The sequence below is a fragment of the Labeo rohita genome, chromosome 3, assembly GCF_022985175.1.
Source record: "Labeo rohita strain BAU-BD-2019 chromosome 3, IGBB_LRoh.1.0, whole genome shotgun sequence".
Taxonomy (NCBI): Eukaryota; Metazoa; Chordata; class Actinopteri; order Cypriniformes; family Cyprinidae; genus Labeo; species Labeo rohita.
The window spans coordinates 9,047,908-9,064,878 of NC_066871.1; positions in this window are offsets into that span (position 1 = coordinate 9,047,908).

Genomic DNA, 16,971 nt, shown 5'->3' on the forward strand with positions numbered 1-16,971 from the left:
GCAGGTGACTTTGTTTCTTCAGTAGATCACAAACGAAGATTTTTAACTGTTTCAGTCTGTTAGTCATATAATGGCAGTCAATGGCTACCAAATCTTTGAGTAAAAAAAAAAACATACACAAACAAAACCAAATTAAACCCTGCGACTCATGACGATACACTGATGCCCTAAGACACTAAACGATTGGTTTGTGCGAGAAACTGAACAGTATTTATATCTTTTTTTTTTTTTTTACCTCTGATTTACCGCAGTGTTGTACTGTCCTGAGCACATGCAGAGCATCTGGCGCATGACGTGTGTACGCGCTCTGGCGTAGTATACGCAAGCGTCGGAAGCGATCTCTATATATACTCTATGTTCAGTTTCTTGCACAAACCTATCATTTCGTGTCTCAGGACATCAGTGTATCGTCACGAGTCACAGGCTTTAATTTGGTTTTGTTTGTGTATGCTTTTTTTTTTTACTCTTAAAGATTTGGTAGCCATTGACTGCCATTATATGACTGACAGACTGCAACAGTTTGAGTTAAAAATCTTTGTTTGTGTTCTACTGAAGAAACAAAGTCACCTACATCTTGGATGCCCTGGGGGTAAGCAGATGAACCACAGTTTTACTACAAACACCATAGCTAAACTATGGTTAGTGTAGTATCAACTTGTGGTTACCATGGTTTAACTATTGTAATCATGTGTTTTTTTTTTTTTGTTTGTTTTTTTGTTTTATTTGTAGTAAAACCATGGTTCCCTTTCAGTCGTTTCACTACGACGTTACATATGGGAACTCGCTTGAGAGTCCAATCATCTCCAAGCCTTATTCAAAAGGCCAATGAACATTCATGAACATTGGCGAGTGGTATTTGCATGCCAAGCCACTCCCCCGTATATACGGATATATAAGGAGGCGGCGTGCAACCACTCATTCAGACTTTTGCTTTTGCAGCCTCGTTTCCTGAGCCATACAAAAAAAAAAGAGTTCCAGAGTTTCCACTCTCTCTGCTGACGTGCTGCCAAACAACTAAAAGAGCTTGCTTCTAAAAGAGCATTTGGCAGCCGTTAGCATAATCCTGCGGGCTGCCGTTTTCACGGCATCAACGCCTCCCGCACTCCAGCGAGCGCCCCCGTTTGAGTGCACGGTTGTGCCGCGGTTCCTCCCTGGGCGGACCGGGATTTCAAAAGAGTGAATTTCTCACGGCTGTCGAGGACATCTTCCCGGTATGTCTCTCCGGCCGTGCGCTTCCGGGTGCGGTAGTTTCCTCGCCTCTTTGGACGGACATGATCGCTGTCTCACGTGCCTGGGCCGAGAGCACGCTGAGGCAGCGTTCACGGATGGTACATGCGTTCATTGCGAACGTATGTCCATGGCTGCGTTAAAGTCCCGCCGCTCATTCATGAGTAGGCACCCCTTGTTGTCTTCCCGCGGTAAATCGTTGAGCCGTCAAGGTTTTTCGGCTGCCGCGGCGAGGCACTTGGGGGACATTCAGGTGACTATGCAGAATGTTCCGTCGGCCCCCAAAGCCCCGCGGACTTCTGCGTCACCGCGCAGTCCCGTTGAGCTGCCAAAGCAGTATTCAGAGCCTCTTCACCTGAAGCCACTAAAATGCAATCTTGAAAAATTATGGAACTCCTCTTTAATTCACAGAACATGCTGAGCTACGAAACCAGGGGCACTTTTATCCTGTAAGACACAGGGTGAGGAATAGGTATTTAATGTGGAAGCACGTCCTCTTGGCCAGTGCTGGGGTGGAGATAGAGACAAGCTCTTCTGCCAGTGATGAATGGAGCGTTAAAGAGCAGAGCTGAAAAATGCGCTGTGGGGCTGTCGATGTTTCAGAAGAGGAGATAGTGAGAGGCAGAGGAATGGAGGGAGGAGGAGAGAGGAGAGATGCCGACATGGAGAGGGGGAGAAGGGCATGAGAGGGTGTTGTTGATGATGCCGTTAGGAGCCTCACACTTCATAAATTACACTGAAGCAGCAGCTCTCATACAACAGGGTGATGAACAGGCACTGCCTCTACTCTCCACTGGGGAAACTAACTTTATCTATTGTTGACAGCTCATACTTTTTTCTCATTGTCTTTCTTTGTGTATTCATTTACTTATTAATTGAAAACATGCATGTCTCCTTTGCATCAGTTTCCTTCCCTGCTGAAAAAAAAAAACAATAGACACCATCACATTTTTTTTTTTATTGGTTTTACTGGTTATAATGGGACTGGTTTTAATGGAAACTGTAATGGACCCTGTGGGTTTCTGCTGGTAATTGGTCACCTTCTATTGGTGGCTTGTTAAAACCATTAAATCCTAAAGAAATATGTCCCAAAACACACTACAGAAAACCATTTTTTAATGGTTTTAATGGTTAAAATTTAAAGGGTTAGTTCACCCAAAAATGAAAATTTGATGTAATATAAGTCCTCTATTTGATTTAGGAGCTTCCACACATTTTTTTAGACAGCATAAATTAGCAGAACAACTTATTCAGTAGTACATTTACCGCGCAACCGTGTTGTTTACATCCAAGTATCTCCAGTATGGCCACGCATCCGGGTAACTGACCAAACCGTGACACAAGTGCAAAACCTCTACTGTCCTATTTTTAGATAGCGGCAATACCAGTATATCACTTCGTGATGTATACATATTCATGTGAACAAACAAACAAATAAATAAATATTTGACTAACTAAAATCTGAATTTTATGGCATCCGAAACAACAAAACAGTAGTTCAACATGTTCCACTAACATTTACCATCCAGAAACTTTTGTTCACGCAAAATTTACTAGAATGTGACACATCCCTGCTAAAAAAAATTCTAATGGTTTTCACTACAAATACTATTACAAACCATTAAAGGGATAGTTCACCCAAAAATAAAAATCTGATGTTTATCTGCTTACCCCCAGGGCATTCAAGATGCAGGTGACTTTGTTTCTTCAGTAGATCACAAACGAAGATTTTTAACTGTTTCAGTCTGTTAGTCATATAATGGCAGTCAATGGCTACCAAATCTTTGAGTAAAAAAACAACATACACAAACAAAACCAAATTAAACCCTGCGACTCATGACGATACACTGATGCCCTAAGACACTAAACGATTGGTTTGTGCGAGAAACTGAACAGTATTTATATCTTTTTTTTTTTTTTTTACCTCTGATTTACCGCAGTGTTGTACTGTCCTGAGCACATGCAGAGCATCTGGCGCATGACGTGTGTACGCGCTCTGGCGTAGTATACGCAAGCGTCGGAAGCGATCTCTATATATACTCTATGTTCAGTTTCTTGCACAAACCTATCATTTCGTGTCTCAGGACATCAGTGTATCGTCACGAGTCACAGGCTTTAATTTGGTTTTGTTTGTGTATGCTTTTTTTTTTTACTCTTAAAGATTTGGTAGCCATTGACTGCCATTATATGACTGACAGACTGCAACAGTTTGAGTTAAAAATCTTTGTTTGTGTTCTACTGAAGAAACAAAGTCACCTACATCTTGGATGCCCTGGGGGTAAGCAGATGAACCACAGTTTTACTACAAACACCATAGCTAAACTATGGTTAGTGTAGTATCAACTTGTGGTTACCATGGTTTAACTATTGTAATCATGTGTTTTTTTTTTTTTTTTTTTTTTTTTTTTTTATTTGTAGTAAAACCATGGTTCCCTTTCAGTCGTTTCACTACGACGTTACATATGGGAACTCGCTTGAGAGTCCAATCATCTCCAAGCCTTATTCAAAAGGCCAATGAACATTCATGAACATTGGCGAGTGGTATTTGCATGCCAAGCCACTCCCCGTATATACGGATATATAAGGAGGCGGCGTGCAACCACTCATTCAGACTTTTGCTTTTGCAGCCTCGTTTCCTGAGCCATACAAAAAAAAAAAAAAAAAGAGTTCCAGAGTTTCCACTCTCTCTGCTGACGTGCTGCCAAACAACTAAAAGAGCTTGCTTCTAAAAGAGCGTTTGGCAGCCGTTAGCATAATCCTGCGGGCTGCCGTTTTCACGGCATCAACGCCTCCCGCACTCCAGCGAGCGCCCGTTTTGAGTGCACGGTTGTGCCGCGGTTCCTCCCTGGGCGGACCGGGATTTCAAAAGAGTGAATTTCTCACGGCTGTCGAGGACATCTTCCCGGTATGTCTCTCCGGCCGTGCGCTTCCGGGTGCGGTAGTTTCCTCGCCTCTTTGGACGGACATGATCGCTGTCTCACGTGCCTGGGCCGAGAGCACGCTGAGGCAGCGTTCACGGATGGTACATGCGTTCATTGCGAACGTATGTCCATGGCTGCGTTAAAGTCCCGCCGCTCATTCATGAGTAGGCACCCCTTGTTGTCTTCCCGCGGTAAATCGTTGAGCCGTCAAGGTTTTTCGGCTGCCGCGGCGAGGCACTTGGGGGACATTCAGGTGACTATGCAGAATGTTCCGTCGGCCCCCAAAGCCCCGCGGACTTCTGCGTCACCGCGCAGTCCCGTTGAGCTGCCAAAGCAGTATACCTCCCCGTACAGCGGGCTGGGTATCTCCTTTTGCGCTCCCCAGGAGGTCGAGATGTCTGCTGCAGCATCAGAGGGAGAGTCTGACGATGAGGCTGACGACTCGGCGGGTCGGTACCCCTCTGCGGTTGCCGCCCCGTCTGAGACAGATGCTGAACTGTCGGCTATGCTCCTCCGAGCCGCCAAGGAGATCGGTCTGGAGGTGCCCAAAACACCTCCGGCCGATCCCTCTAGGCTGGATGATTGGTTTCTGGGGAGGGCTCCGCGGGCACCGCCGCGCTCTCCCCCAGTGCCTTTCTTCCCGGAGGTGCATGAGGAGCTGGTGAGGACTTGGCGAGCCCCGCACTCTTCTCGTCCACGTCCCAGCTCCTCTCCCCTCGCCTCTCTCGACGGCGGTGCAGCCCGGGGTTATGAGGCGGTCCCTCAGGTCGAGTGCGCTGTCGCGGTGCATCTATGCCCGCCCGCCGCTGCCACCTGGCGGGATCGGCCCCATCTCCCCTCCAGGGCGTGTGAGTTCTCGTCCGCTCTCGCGGGCCGGACTTACCACGCCGCTGGACAGGCTGCCACCGCCCCTTGCACGCTATGGCCACCTTACAGGTGTACCAGGCCAAGGTGTTGAAACACCTGCACGAGAGGGGTTCTGACCAGGGTGCAATGGAGGAACTCCGTGCCGCCACCGACTTCGCCCTCCGGGCTACGAAGGTGACGGCGCGTTCCCTTGGTCAGGTGATGTCCTCCATAGTGATCCAGGAGCGACATCTATGGCTGACCCTGGCCCAGATGGCAGATGTCGACAAATCACGGTTTCTCGACGCTCCTATCTCCCAGGGCGGCCTATTCGGCGACACCGTCGAGGACTTCGCCCAGCAGTTCTCGGCGGTTCAAAAGCAGACGGAGGCGATTAAACACATCCTGCCCCGCCGCGACATTCCAACCATGTCCGCAGGGCCCCAACCTCCGCCTGCTCGTCGCCGAGGGCGCCCCCCCGCGGCTTCCAAACAACCAGCTCCGTCCCCTGCTAAGGTACATGACCCCAGATTGGCAGCCCGACGTCGAGCTGGCCGTGGGAGAGCGGCGCCGCCCGCGTCTCAGGGACCCGTCACCCGCAAAAAATCTGCGAAGCGTCCCTGACGCGGGCAACCCGGAGGTGGAGAGAATCGCTTTTTGGGGGATGACAACATCAACGTCCCCACTCCCGGTGGAGGGCCGGGAGCTGTCACAGAAAGAGTCAATTCTCTCACCTCCGGGGTTCAGGCCCCGAGTTCCCTCTTTGAGCAGCGCCCCAGAAGTGTCTCCTCGGATTCGGACTCGGAGCCTGATGTCGCCAGCGTGGGAACCAGGGAAGAAGGTAAGCGCTGCCCAGTGCAGTCTGACTTTTCTCCAGGACGTTCTTCCTTCTGGGATCAGTCCCCTTCCCCTTCCCCCCCCAGGCTGCCCCACTGTGGTCACGTCGGTCAACGTCCCTTTGATACCCCTGGCGACCAGGCTGGGAGCCTGGCTTCAGCTTCCCAGCCCCTCGCAGTGGTTGATTCGGATGGTACGTCTCGGCTATGCGATTCAGTTCACCAGGCGTCCGCCCAGGTACAGAGGCGTCCTTTCCACTTCTGTCCATTCGGACACACATGCCGCTGTGCTCCGTGCGGAGGTTGCAGTCCTACTGGCGAAGGACGCAATCGAGCCTGTCCCTCCAGCCGAGATGAAGTCAGGGTTTTACAGTCCTTACTTCATCGTGCCCAAAAAGAGCGGTGGGTTAAGACCCATCCTGGATCTTCGAGCCCTGAATCGGTCCCTTCTCAGGCTGCCGTTCAAGATGCTCACGACGAAGCGCATGCTAACATGCATTCGTCCCCAGGATTGGTTCGCAGCCATCGACCTGAAGGACGCGTACTTTCACGTCTCGATCCTGCCTCGACACAGACCCTTCCTATGGTTTGCTTTCGAGGGTCGAGCGTATCAGTACAAAGTGCTTCCATTTGGCCTCTCCCTCTCTCCCCGCGTCTTTACGAAAGTCGCGGAGGCTGCCCTGTCCCCTCTTTGGCAGACGGGCATTCGCATCCTCAACTATCTCGACGACTGGCTTCTCATAGCTCACTCGCGAGATCTGTTGTGCGAACAGAGGGACTTGGTGCTCCGGCACCTCAGCCATCTGGGCCTTCAGGTCAACCGAGAGAAGAGCAAACTCTCCCCAGTGCAGAGGATCTCTTTTCTCGGTGTGGAGCTGGACTCGGTCAGTATGACAGCCCGCCTCACCAACGAGCGCGCGCAGTCAGTGCTGAAGTGTCTGGAGTCATTCAGACACAAAACAGCGGTCCCTCTCAAAACATTTCAGAGGCTCCTGGGGCATATGGCAGCCGCAGCCACAGTGACGCCACTCGGCCTGCTTTATATGAGACCGCTTCAGCGCTGGTTACACGATCGAGTCCCGAGATGGGCATGGCACCGTGGCACACTCCGGATTGCCGTTTCCCCGCAGTGTCGCCGCCTGTTCAGCCCGTGGTCAGACCCGGCCTTCCTTCATGCCGGAGTCCCCCTGGGACAAGTCTCCAGGCATCTTGTGGTATACACGGATGCCTCTTCCACGGGTTGGGGTGCTGTATGCAACGGGCAAGCAGCATCGGGCTCCTGGACAGGACCTCGACTGCAATGGCATATCAATTGCCTAGAGTTGTTGGCTGTGCTTCTGGCCCTTCGTCGCTTCCGACCGACGTTGCGTCACAAGCACGTGCTTGTTCGTACCGACAGCACAGCGACTGTAGCCTACATCAACCGTCAGGGTGGTCTACGCTCCCGTCGCATGTCACAACTCGCCCGCCATCTGCTCCTATGGAGTCAAACGTGGCTGAAATCGCTACGCGCCGTTCACATTCCAGGAGAACTCAACCGTGCAGCCGACCAGCTCTCACGGCAGTCCACCCATCCTGGAGAATGGCGACTCCACCCCGAGACAGTCCAGCTAATTTGGAGCCATTTCGGGGAGGCCCAGATAGATCTGTTTGCTTCCCCCGAATCCTCCCACTGCCAGCGGTTCTACTCCCTCAACGAGGCTCCCAACAGCCTCGGCAGGGACGCACTGGCACACAGCTGGCCTCCGGGGCCCAAGTACGCCTTTCCCCCAGTGAGCCTCCTTGCACAGACACTGTGCAAGATCAGGGAGGACGAGGAGCAGGTTCTGCTGGTTGCGCCATACTGGCCCACCCGGACCTGGTTTCCAGAACTCATTTCCCTCGTGGCAGCCCCTCCCTGGAAAATCCCCTTGAGGAGAGACCTTCTTTCTCAGGGGATGGGCACAATTGGCACCCGCGCCCGATCTGTGGAACCTGCACGTCTGGTTCCTGGACGGGACGCGTCAGACCTCTCCGGCCTTCCACAGGCCGTGATAGAAACTATCACTCAGTCCAGAGCCCCCTCTACAAGGCAGGCTTATGCGCTGAGATGGGGTCTGTTCGTCGACTGGTGTTTCTCTCGCGGGGAGGACCCACAGAGATGTACGATTGCAGTAGTGCTTTCCTTCCTGCAAGAAAAGTTGGAGCGCAGGCTGTCCCCTTCAACTCTCAAAGTGTACGTTGCTGCCATTGCAGCGTACCACGATGCAGTGGATGGAACATCCCTAGGTAAGCACCAACTCATCGTGAGGTTCCTGAGGGGTGCGAGAAGGGTTAATCCCCCCAGGCCGCACCCCATACCCTCTTGGGACCTCTCCGTCGCCCTCCAGGGCCTGCGGGAGGCCCCATTTGAGCCACTTGCGTCAGTTGAGCTAAAATATCTGTCACTTAAGACAGCGCTCCTGACCGCACTGGCCTCCATCAAGAGGGTAGGGGACCTACAAGCTTTCTCTGTCGACAAAGCGTGCCTAGAATTCGGGCCCGGCGATTCTCACGTCATCCTGAGACCCCGGCCTGGTTATGTGCCCAAGGTTCCCACCACGCCTTTCCGCGATCAGGTGGTGAACCTGCAAGCTCTGCCCCTGGAGGAGGCAGACCCAGCCTCTGCGCTGCTGTGTCCAGTTCGCGCTCTGCGTATATACGTGGACCGTACTCGGCACTTCAGATGCACCGAGCAGCTCTTCGTCTGCTTTGGAGGTCAGCAGAAAGGGAATGCTGTCTCCAAACAGAGGTTGGCCCATTGGGTGGTAGATGCCATCTCCCTGTCGTACCAAAACCAGGGAGAGCCATGCCCCTTAGGTGTTCGTGCCCACTCCACACGGAGTGTTGCCTCATCCTATGCGTTGGCTCATGGCGCCTCTCTAGCAGATATCTGTAGAGCTGCGGGTTGGGCGACACCTAATACCTTCGCCAGGTTCTACAACCTTCGCGTAGAGGCCGTATCCTCCCGTGTCTTAACATAGACATCACAGGCGAGCGGGAGTCCGGCTGGTGTCGGCTTGCTGCGCCATTCCTAATGGATCTGTGCGCTATTTCCCTCGGTTGTTCCCTCCGGCGAACCTGGGTCCTCCATGCCCCGCAGTCAGGCCTAGTGCGGAGTAGTGCTTGTCTGTGCTCTGGTTGGGTCTCCTTCGCCCAGCAGGTTGTGGCAACATGTTTCAGTATTTTTCCACGGTCAGCCAGAGGGCCGATGTTTCCTCGTATATCCCTAAAATCTATGGATATATTGAATTTCTTGTGTTCCACATGTAGAGATTTCATGTGCTCCGCCCCCCCAACTCCTGCTTCAGTACAGCTGGCATCCCTGAGGGGCCCCCTATTGGCCCCCAGGGCGTTGGGAAGGTTACGCTCATATCCGTCTGCTGACACGTCCGCCTGTCGGCACGCGGTGTGTTGCGTAACGCGACGTCTGGATCGTGGCCTGTTCCATGGGTCTGTTCCCATATGTAACGTCGTAGTGAAACGACTGAAGGGGAACGTCTAGGTTACGTACGTAACCCTCGTTCCCTGAAGGAGGGAACGGAGACGTTACATCCCCTGCCACGACCTGACGTCGCGCTGACGCCGGGCTGCAGCTCGGCTCCTCAGCAAAAGCCTGAATGAGTGGTTGCACGCCGCCTCCTTATATATCCGTATATACGGGGGAGTGGCTTGGCATGCAAATACCACTCGCCAATGTTCATGAATGTTCATTGGCCTTTTGAATAAGGCTTGGAGATGACTGGACTCTCAAGCGAGTTCCCATATGTAACGTCTCCGTTCCCTCCTTCAGGGAACGAGGGTTACGTACGTAACCTAGACGTTAATTTTGGTAATGGTATTATGTATTATGTATGGTCGCTACATTTATTTTTATTATACATTTATGTAAACATTAAATAATAATAATAATAATAATAATAATAATAATAATAATAAATTAAATAATTAGGGCTTGTCATATACAGTATGTAGTGTGGGTCCTAAGATCTGAGATTTAAAATGTTCAACAACATGTGATTTAAAGTTAAAAAAAAAAAGTTATAAAAATAAGAATGACCAAAAAATAAAGAAAGAAAGAAATGTTAAATATTCTGCCCTATTCATAAGTCTTTAATCAAGCTTGTAATGCATGACATTAATCATGTGACTCTAACTCTATGTACAGAAAATCTCATGTTCTTCTTCTTGAAGCTCAAGTCTGCATTTATCTAAACAAAATACACTAAAAACTGTAATTTGGGAAATATTATTGCAGTTTAAAATAACTGATATAAAATAATATCTTAATGTATTTTAAAATGTAAAATATTCCTCTAATGGCAAAGCTGAATTTTCAGCATCATTACTCCAGTCTTTAGTGTCACATGATCCTTCAGAAATCATTCTAATATGCTGATTTGCTGCTTAAGAAACATTTTTTATTATTATCAGTGTTTGTGCTGCTTAATATTTTAGTTGAAATTGTGACACACTGCCATTTGGAAGTTTTTTTTTTTTTTTTTTTTTTAAGAAAATAATGTTTTCATTCAGCAAGAACACATTAAATATATCAAAAGAGGCACACAATCCAGTACAATCTGGCGAGAATTTTCTCACCAAGAATGCACAGTCCACGTTATATATTTTTCACACTGGCAGCGAGTAGCGTGGATGGAGTCTGAAGGTGCTGGTGCTCTGTCAGAAGCGAACTCCTGGGGAATGGATAACCGTGTACATTAAGTGCTCTGCCAGTCTGTAGTCTCTCGGCTGCACAGCGGTGCTTTTGTTTGATGGGACGTGTCAAGGAGACCACACAACAACGCTCTTTGAAACGAGTGATGGAAAATTGAATTTCTTTACCATTTGTGGCATGCTCTCGCTTTAAATGGACGCTTATTGACGCCTCCGCACGCCGGCCCCTGATGACTGGTCCTCGGTTCGGGTCGATATTATCAATCAGCATGCCATACAACCATTTCTCAGGAATTAACAGTACAGTACAACTAGAGCTCCATACAGAGCGCCTTCTGCTCTCCGTGTAAATCATCCATTTAATAGTCATTGCATCGCATTGGGTTGTAATTGGATTTCTGCACGGTTACAGTCTCAGCTGACAGAGAATGTTGAGAGTCCATAAAGATTTTAGATGGCGTGAGATCTGAAGGCAGGCCCTCTGCAGTGCTGTTCACCCACAATGTCTGTTAATCAATATAAGGAGGCAAAGCAGTCAACATGAGTGATGGGAAAAATTCAAGCTGCTTACGTTACTGGTCTTAGCTTTTCTGTTGGACTTTTTCCCACTGACGTTAAAAATAAATAAGAGTTTTGCACTTTTTCACTTGATTGTCCCAATAAACACCTCAAATATTCAGGTCATCACTTATAGAAATGTATGAAAGCTTAAGTTTTTGCATATAAAATCATCAGTGTTGTGCAGAATTCAAAACTGAATTACGTAATACGTATATACACACACACATATATATATATATATATACATATGCAATTTATTCCTGTGATGCCAAACAGACTTTTCAGCACCATTACTCCAGTCTTTAGTGTCACACCGTTCTTCAGAAATCATTCTAATATGCTGATTTCCTGCTGGAGAAATGTTTATTTTTTAATATTATTTATTTATGTATTTATTTTTATTTGCCTATTTGTCATCACAGAAATGAAATATATTTTAAAATGCATTATAAAAATACAAATAAAATACAATAAAAAGTTATTCAGTTGTTGGGAAGGTTACGCTCATATCCGTCTGCTGACACGTCCGCCTGTCGGCACGCGGTGTGTTGCGTAACGCGACGTCTGGATCGTGGCCTGTTCCATGGGTCTGTTCCCATATGTAACGTCGTAGTGAAACGACTGAAGGGGAACGTCTAGGTTACGTACGTAACCCTCGTTCCCTGAAGGAGGGAACGGAGACGTTACATCCCCTGCCACGACCTGACGTCGCGCTGACGCCGGGCTGCAGCTCGGCTCCTCAGCAAAAGCCTGAATGAGTGGTTGCACGCCGCCTCCTTATATATCCGTATATACGGGGGAGTGGCTTGGCATGCAAATACCACTCGCCAATGTTCATGAATGTTCATTGGCCTTTTGAATAAGGCTTGGAGATGACTGGACTCTCAAGCGAGTTCCCATATGTAACATCTCCGTTCCCTCCTTCAGGGAACGAGGGTTACGTACGTAACCTAGACGTTAATTTTGGTAATGGTATTATGTATTATGTATGGTCGCTACATTTATTTTTATTATACATTTATGTAAACATTAAATAATAATAATAATAATAATAATAATAATAATAATAAATTAAATAATTAGGGCTTGTCATATACAGTATGTAGTGTGGGTCCTAAGATCTGAGATTTAAAATGTTCAACATGTGATTTAAAGTTAAAAAAAAAGTTATAAAAATAAGAATGACCAAAAAATAAAGAAAGAAAGAAATGTTAAATATTCTGCCCTATTCATAAGTCTTTAATCAAGCTTGTAATGCATGACATTAATCATGTGACTCTAACTCTATGTACAGAAAATCTCATGTTCTTCTTCTTGAAGCTCAAGTCTGCATTTATCTAAACAAAAATACACTAAAAACTGTAATTTGGGAAATATTATTGCAGTTTAAAATAACTGATATAAAATAATATCTTAATGTATTTTAAAATGTAAAATATTCCTCTAATGGCAAAGCTGAATTTTCAGCATCATTACTCCAGTCTTTAGTGTCACATGATCCTTCAGAAATCATTCTAATATGCTGATTTGCTGCTTAAGAAACATTTTTTATTATTATCAGTGTTTGTGCTGCTTAATATTTTAGTTGAAATTGTGACACACTGCCATTTGGAAGTTTTTTTTTTTTTTTTTTTTAAGAAAATAATGTTTTCATTCAGCAAGAACACATTAAATATATCAAAAGAGGCACACAATCCAGTACAATCTGGCGAGAATTTTCTCACCAAGAATGCACAGTCCACGTTATATATTTTCACACTGGCAGCGAGTAGCGTGGATGGAGTCTGAAGGTGCTGGTGCTCTGTCAGAAGCGAACTCCTGGGGAATGGATAACCGTGTACATTAAGTGCTCTGCCAGTCTGTAGTCTCTCGGCTGCACAGCGGTGCTTTTGTTTGATGGGACGTGTCAAGGAGACCACACAACAACGCTCTTTGAAACGAGTGATGGAAAATTGAATTTCTTCACCATTTGTGGCATGCTCTCGCTTTAAATGGACGCTTATTGACGCCTCCGCACGCCGGCCCCTGATGACTGGTCCTCGGTTCGGGTCGATATTATCAATCAGCATGCCATACAACCATTTCTCAGGAATTAACAGTACAGTACAACTAGAGCTCCATACAGAGCGCCTTCTGCTCTCCGTGTAAATCATCCATTTAATAGTCATTGCATCGCATTGGGTTGTAATTGGATTTCTGCACGGTTACAGTCTCAGCTGACAGAGAATGTTGAGAGTCCATAAAGATTTTAGATGGCGTGAGATCTGAAGGCAGGCCCTCTGCAGTGCTGTTCACCCACAATGTCTGTTAATCAATATAAGGAGGCAAAGCAGTCAACATGAGTGATGGGAAAAATTCAAGCTGCTTACGTTACTGGTCTTAGCTTTTCTGTTGGACTTTTTCCCACTGACGTTAAAAATAAATAAGAGTTTTGCACTTTTTCACTTGATTGTCCCAATAAACACCTCAAATATTCAGGTCATCACTTATAGAAATGTATGAAAGCTTAAGTTTTTGCATATAAAATCATCAGTGTTGTGCAGAATTCAAAACTGAATTACGTAATACGTATATACACACACACATATATATATATATATATACATATGCAATTTATTCCTGTGATGCCAAACAGACTTTTCAGCACCATTACTCCAGTCTTTAGTGTCACACCGTTCTTCAGAAATCATTCTAATATGCTGATTTCCTGCTGGAGAAATGTTTATTTTTTTAATATTATTTATTTATGTATTTATTTTTATTTGCCTATTTGTCATCACAGAAATGAAATATATTTTAAAATGCATTATAAAAATACAAATAAAATACAATAAAAAGTTATTCAGTTGTAATAATATTTAACAATATTACTGTTTTTACTTTATTTTCATTCAGATAAATGCAGCGTTGCGCTTTAAGAAGAAGAACATGTGACCTTCTTTGCAAATAGTCACACGATTAATGTTAGGTATTACTTCCTTGAGTAAAGACCTATAAATACAGCAGAATACTTAATATTTCCTTAATAATTACTTAATAATTTAATTCTTTGTTTGTAGTTATTTGTTATTTCATTTTGTTGTTGTTATTTTTTTATTATTATTATTATTATTATTATTATTATTATTATTATTATTATTATCAGTGTTAGTATTATTAAAGAAAACAATTGTGCTTCTTAATGTAATTTAAGGAAATCTTAATGCGTTTTTTTTTTTTTTTTTCCAGAATTCTTTGGTAAATAGGACGTTCAAAAGAACAGAATTTATTTGAAATAGAAATCTTTTGTATAATTATAAATATCTTTACTGTCGTTTTCAGTCAGTTTATTGTGTCCTAGATTAATAAAAACTATGTATTGTATAATATTAAAATTGCTATTTTATTTTATTTTATTTTATTTTATTTTATTTTATTTTATTTTATTTTATTTTATTTTATTTTATTTTATTTTATTTTTTTACTGCTCCCAAACATTTTAGTGGTAATATAAGTGTTTTATTATGTATATTTTACTTTCAAACAAGTCTTAATCAAACCAACAATCAAAATTTGTATTGACATTTTATTTATTTATTTATTATTGTTATTTTTAAATTTTATTTAATTTAATTTTTTTGCTTTTTCTTGTTAAGTAGCAGTATTTTTTATTTGCATTTAATTTAATTTTAATTTAACTTTCTTTTAAATTCAAATTGAGGTTCTGCATTATTCTGCTACTTCAGTTCAAGTTCAGAAATTAAATTCTGAGACCTTAATAATAACAGGTAAAAACAGCTTAGATTGATATAACTAAATATTGTTTCTGTATAGCAAATTGTTTTTATATTACTTATAATAACTTATTTAGAATGTATATGTCTATAATTACCATCGTTTTAAAATTTGTGAGGTAGATCCCATTACTCATTTATTATGTACAATACAAATTGAAATTCCACCAAAATGTGATATTACATGCTAAAATTCATACGGAAATCATAATTTTACTTGCGTAAAGCGGCATGTTTTCTGAGTGAACAGGATATTCAACATGACAGAATGTAGGTTGGGAGTTGATTTTGGTTTTATTACGAAGGAACAATGAATGAATGAATGAATGAACAAATAAATAAATAGATAGATAGATAGATAGATAGATAGACAGATAGATAGATAGATAGATAGATAGACTTTAACTTGAATACTTACACTGCTATTTCCAGAGCAGTACACATAATTAAGCAGCTCGTCTGTAGGCACACCACACCGTCAGAAAAAGCTGGCATGCTATTTCTCCTTACCTGTGCCAGTATTCAGATGCTCAACAGCTGTGGAAATTATGCTGGAATATACTGCTATATTGGCTTCATTGTAATCATGGCATGATGCACTGGCAAAGTGCAGGCCAGAAGCATGGAGTCTGAAATGATGTCTCTGTCTACCATGGTAAACAAGCCAGCACGCATTCATTAAAGTGCTCTCGGCTGGGCTTCAAATGCGTATTGACCAGCTGGGAACAAATAGGAAGCATTTCCCTCTATGAACTGACTGCATTTGTTCCAGTTTAGGATTGATTCTTCGTCATGGTTACCATCAGAGGTTGGGAGGGAAGAAAAGAAATTGCATTATCTCAGTAAAATTGATTTGGAGTAAAAAAGTACTTATCTCTTTCTGGCAGATTGAGACTGCAGACTGCAGAACCTACACCTACCATTTGGCTGGATAGACTGGAAATATGTCACGTTTGAATGTTAGTGAATGTGTTTTGTGAGAGAATCAAACATTTAGAGAGTCTTCTACATTTAAAGGGACAGTTCACCCAAAAATCTAAATTCTGTCATTAATTACTCACCCTCATGACGTTCCAAACCCGTAAGACCTTTGTTCATCTTCAGAACATTAAGATGTTTTTGATGAGATCCAAGAGCTTTTCGACCCTGCATAGACAGCAACACAAGTGACACGTTCAAGGCCCAGAAAGGTAGCAAGAACATTGTTAAAATAGTCCATATAACATCAGTGGGTCAACCTTAATGTTATGAAGCTATGAGAATACTTTTTGTGCACAAAGAAAATTAAAATAATGACTTTATTCAACAATTTATTCTCTTCCGTACCAGTTTTGACACGTGTTCATGAGTGCATCACAACTAGTGCGTGCGGTGCTGCTGACTCAGGAGCCGGCGTTCTGACGTAGAACCTAGATGTGCTGCACCTTGTTTACAAGCAGTCATGGTACTGTTGTGAACGCATGTCAAAGACTAAAACAGAAAAGAAGAAATTGTTAAATATAATCGTTATTTTTGTCAGAACGGGTCAGAAAGTTCTTGGATTTCATCAAAATATCTTAATTTGTGTTCTAAAGATGACTGAAGCTCTTACGGGTTTGGAATGACATGAGGGTGAGTAATTAATGACAGAATTTTCATCTTTGGGTGAACTATCTCTTTAACATTGTAGGATTAGTCAGTGTTGTCCATCGATACCCTTTAGCGAGTGACGCACTGTTATTTTACTATAATTGAGATACTATTATAGTTTTTCTTAAAATGTAGATGTTTTTTTTTTTCCTTTTTTTAAAATTTTAATTACAATTGTAGTAATTCTGTTGTGTTTTTATCATTTTTATTATTGTTTTTATTATTTATTTTTGAATTCATTTTATTTCAGTTTTAATTATTTTAGTACTACAAGTTAAATTAAATGAAAAAGTTATTTTTTTTAATAGATTAAATTAACTATAATAATCCTAAGAAATACAACAAAAGTAGAATTCTTTTAAAAATATCACCCAGGAAAAACTTTTTTTTTTTTTTTTCTGTGAGAAATCAAGGTTAATAAAGCATGACACAAAATACAATCCATGTACTTCTGTATGTATGTGTTATATTTGTTGCAAAATTAAG